Source organism: Spea bombifrons, chromosome 5 (assembly GCF_027358695.1).
Source record: "Spea bombifrons isolate aSpeBom1 chromosome 5, aSpeBom1.2.pri, whole genome shotgun sequence".
In the NCBI taxonomy this organism is placed as follows: domain Eukaryota; kingdom Metazoa; phylum Chordata; class Amphibia; order Anura; family Pelobatidae; genus Spea; species Spea bombifrons.
The window spans coordinates 72503243-72508812 of NC_071091.1; positions in this window are offsets into that span (position 1 = coordinate 72503243).

Genomic DNA, 5570 nt, shown 5'->3' on the forward strand with positions numbered 1-5570 from the left:
GTTTAGACATACAGCTTAAATATTGTCCACTACATCATTATGGCTTGCTCTGAAGGATGTCACAGTAGATTTAGTGTCGTTTGGAAGAATAGTGTGTACTGGAGGTAATGATACTATACTTTCATTTTGAAACTCTTTGCCACATGGACAGTTATATTGATTTGCAGGAAACATCATTTTCTATATGACAATGAATCAAGGGCATGAAAGGCAATTTAATGTTGAGGTTACATTAAATATAAACATTATTTCAAGCCAATATTGCAAACATTTTAATATAATGTGAGACCACAAGTGTACAGCAATTTAAAAATAATTGTATCATTGTAAAAACTAGTCTCCACCAAGCAATATCTCTTTTAATAAATCTTGCTCTTTTGTGTTTTTAGATGTTTTTACACTATCCAATTAAACAACTTCATGTCACTTCCATCTTGTTTAGTTAGACTAATAGACTTGACATTTACAATATTGTCAGTCTTAATACTCCATTGACAAATAGAAAGTTATGAGGGCACAGAGTACCTGAGGCCTGATAATATTCACCCTCATGTCCTTCTTAAATTGACAAGTTAGTTTTGATTTATTTCTTTGCCCTTTCTATGGGCATAAGAGCTCAAGGGGAACTCATTCAATCTTCCACATGAGAGATTTGTCACCACTAAGGAATGCTTGCTGTCTCAACTTGTCAATCAAGGCGAATTGAAGTGCCTATTGGGTTTGTGAACTTGTACATTGTTTTATATTGTATTAAGTTATTTATTTTCCCATCAGTCAACTATCTTGTTTTCATAATAAGATGCTATCAGCCATTTCAAATGTCCTCCTGCTATGTCCAATGCTGAATTTACAAATATAAGCAACAACCATTTTAGTTACTGTATAGCAATTATTCCTATGAGATACTAGAAACTGTAACCTATGGTAGGTGCAACAACATTGCCTGTGTAGTAAAATTTTTTATCAAAATATTAATTTCTTTCAGCCATGTGCCATATGTGGCTATTTTGAGAGTCAGAAATTTCCACAGGGGCACATTTTTAGCAAATATATGGATTTTTAATGATCATTTTGTGTCTGTGTTTCTTTGTTTTTTACTTTGGTAACAAACATTGATTAATGTTGCAGATGTATTTATTTTCTCCAATCCTTCATTTTAGCTCATCACCCTGGATGCAGCTATGTGATAGTGTTTACAGATTAAAATCGTTTGTATAAGATTATGTATATATGTTTGTATCACGCATGTGCTTTGAGAGCAAGTGTTTCAACTTCCTTTTCTAAGTTTTGTTGCCTAAAGTGTTTGTTGCTGCACTTACATAGAAACATAGCATTGGATGACAGATAAGAATCATTCGGCCCATCTACTCTGCCCATTTTTCCTGATGTAGAGACTTAGTCCTGGGTCTTGTCTTATGAAAATATGTTGCATGTGCATGAAACACATAATTCACCAGCATTATTTGTATCCTTTTGGATATCTGCCTCTGGATTATTTCACACTGTTTTTCTACAATAAAAAGTTATGGTTTATACCACATTATTTCTAATGAGCCGGCTTTAATTTTTCTTCTTGAGTCTTCTTTCATGTGTCACTATATTGATTGGCAACTTCTGTAACTGCCTTGTACCATTTTAGAGTTAAATGCATATTTACATTGTTGATTGCATGTAGAACCTTCTTGATTCTGTGTACTTAGACAATATGACCTCATTGTATGTCACACCAACCATACAGAAATATACAGAGTCCATTTTCTTTATATATTTATTTTAGAAAACATAATACAGATCATACTGTTGGAAATAAATACACAGTAAAACCAGCTGGGAGAAACACTATGTTTTTTTTTGTTTTTTTTTTAAATATTAGAGATATTAGTAAGTATTCAGTAATAACACCATGATCTAAGAAGTTGGCAAATATATAATAAAATACAAATAAAAACTGTTTTCAAATTCATACTTGGACACGAAAAATGACAAAACTTAAGTTATCCACTAGAGGGCAGTAGATGACTGTATGTCCTTGTTATGAAGAAAAAACAGAAATCATTATTTCTACCAAATTTTTGCTAGGGGCATTGGGGCATATATTTATTATTTTTCAGTGAACAAGACGTTATTATTCTGATGAACCCATCATAGATAACTACCTCCTTCAGATCAAATATTTCATTTTTTCTAGGAAAAAGTCTTTTATATTCACTATGATTTTCTTTTAAAGGCTTGACCTTCTTGGTAGTTGTCATGTAGTATTACAATGATAAGTAATTTTAAAACACCTTTATAATGTAGTCAACCACATGTACTTATTGAAGGTACAATATCAAACTGAAATGCAACACATAGCAACAGAATTTCAAGCATAATTTCAATAGTCATTTAAAAATTTAGCAATAGCAAAAAAAAAAGAAACATAGCCTACAAACAGTACACTCTCATAAGCTGAGATCTTCTTATTTGTTATTTAGTATACAATTCATGGTAGTCTGGTTTGTGACCTGATTTCTTTTAGGGACAACTTTAGTTGTCTACTACAATTGTAGTTAGAAGAACATATCTGGAAAACTGGTGCAGATTTTTGGGTGCTCCTCAGTATACATTAGCCTAGTGGCACACAATTCCAAACTGGAAGTTTTAATTGTATTGATTTAATTTCAATGTAATTTAAATTATTACCCATAGATTAAATTAGTGAGATGACACTCCAGAGCTATACATTGCAGCACTGCGTTTCTTGTAGGATAAGTGGGTTGGTTCTTAGACATGGAATTTTAGTGCAGATAAGAACCTTTCTATCGTAACAATGCATAGTGAAGTTGGTGACTTATTTTAAGTAGTCATCTCCGTGTAAAGCTAAACAGAACATATGGTTACGATTTTATGGAATTGTTTTACTATATTGGATAGACCAATAGTAACCCTGGATAACAAATTGATTTAACACTTCTGGCTGACACTAATGAACTAATCTAAAGTCTTAGTGATCAATAACTAAGTCTGCACTCAACTTATCCAGGCTAAGAGATCAATAGTCATGGGGGGGGTGAACAAGGAAAATTTTATCCCAAGGTTGGCCGATGGACTTTAGTCAAGGTATAGAAGTCACTAATTTCCCCACTCCCAAGGACATCATGCAAGCTTTGGAATGAAAAGTGAAAGAAAAAGCATCACTTTCATCACTCAAGAATATACTCTAATTCAGCTACTTTGAAACAAAAGTATTGTCTTTATGCTTCCTTCTTTATTCTTTGTGCTTCCATATGCTTCATTTGTGGACCTACTAAAGTTGTTTATGTCCCTTGTGACCTTGTGTGGTCTTGCCCTGATTTAAATTGCTAGTGTCCCCTGGTTTATACTGCCCAGCCTTTCTTGAATTCTCACTGTAATGTCAGAATATTCTAGCACCAACTTTACACTTAGTCTTATAACTCATAGCCTACCTGTCCTATTAATGTTTCTTTTTTATGTGACTATATGACATGTTGATGCTCGTTTATGTAACAGCGAAAGCACTAAGAAGTATATTGGATTTATTTACATAACAAAGTTTAATCTAAAGTAATTCACTAGCAATCCTTGTGTGGATTGTAATGGGAAAAAAAATGAGATAGAGATATCATTGAAAAGAAATGCGTCACTGTTTTTGCTGTTTTGAATTACTTCTGATATGTTTTGATAATTAAGTCCAGCCTATTTATTTGCTGTTCATCTACATATTTGTGCGATGAGGGTTGATACCTAGCAAAAGTTCTCAGCTCCTAGAAAAGAGGGGCCAATGGTAGAATACAATGGGTTTTGTATCAAATAACATAATTTCCATGAAAAAAAAGTCAAGAGTGTGACTTGTCATCTGCAAGCAAATTTCTCAGTTCCTTTGAATAGAGAGAGCCTTTAAACAAAGTAGCTGCCAGATAGCAGAATGTGTAGCAGAATGTGCCGCTTGATTCGCTGCCAGCCATTGCTTCCATGAATATAGCTTGCAAACATTTTTTGGAAATTTCATGTATATTCATTTGCTCATAAGTATCCTTCAGAGTTGGCATGTGTCAAATATTATCTCTGCTATTATTGAATCATGTATCCTCCTACATAAATTTATATGGAAACTAAAAACATATTAGTGTGAAATAGAACCTAATCATTCAAACAAAATCTACCACACGGATTTAATCATTTTAAACTGACGGAGGCCATGAAAGATACTGTGTCAGGTAACATAGTACACATTAATCCAGGTAAAAAGGCAGGCCCTGCTTAAGGTATAAACAAGACCTTTATTTGCAGACCCTTACTTTAGAGCTGAAAAACTAAATGGAACAAATTATTTTCATATTTTTTTATCACAAGATAGTATACCTGTTGGTTTGAGTTTTTTTTTCTGTTTCTATAGGCTTTCCCTTTGTGGAGTGTGTCTTACCATCAAGACTAGCTGCTTTGCCTTATTGTTGGTTGTTATTAATTTTTTTTAATTTAAGCCCATTGACTTCCTTTATATATATGGCTGGTAAATATTATTGACACTGTTTATTTCCTATATTTTTTTTTATTTCACTATTTCTTATGACTTCTTATCAGTGACTTATTTACATTTGTTTTTTTAGGTAAGTTAAGTAAAGTTGATTTTTGAGACACGTTATATAGACATGAATGTTTTAATTTTTATTGGACCTGCTGTATCTAACTTGTTATTCAAAATACGATAATTTGTGATTATTATTACTATTATTAATATTAGAAGTGAGAATTGTTCTCATCATTCATACTTTTTTACACTTACATTTACCCCCTGAAAGTGCTACATAAAAATATAAAAAAAGGAAATATTCAGCATTACTCTTGTTTACATAGATGTAATACAAAATACTTAGTGTAATCCATATCAATAAAGATAAAAAAAAATTGAAACCCCGATAGAATATATAACATCAATTAAATCTGTAAATATCAAGGAAAAGGTCTTGACAACTCCAGGTAGCATTAAAATTGCATTTATTAAGTACTCTTAATTATTTAATTACATGAAACTATCCGCAATGGTTTGCATACAAAAAGTTCACCTTGCTTTTCAAAATGTCAGTCCACATGACAGATGTGCTTGTGTCATTGACATGTTTCGGTCTGTCCAATAGGCTTTCTGAAGGGATATGATGAATCCCATTTCCTAAAGAGTGTTTTACCTTTACTTCATTCCAATTAGTGCATAACTACTTATAAACAAAAAAACAAAAACACTCAAAGCTTGAGTCATGCTGACGCAGGGCCAAACGAGATATCACTAGCGCTTGCCAAAGTAATCCTGCCCACCAGCAATCATCTTTAATATTTTAGAATCTAAATAAGATCTTCTTTTTGCTGTTTTCATTTAAAATTAAAAAATATCGGAAGTGTATGGCCGGTTAGGATAATGGCTGGCATACCATGATTATTACAACAATATATGTTATATTTAACAGCTTATGATAAATATTTAAATCATGCACTCTGTTTTACACTGTTTATTCAATTTTTCCTAAATGACTTTAATGCTTACCTGTTAGAAATGTACAAACAGTACTATCAGGGAA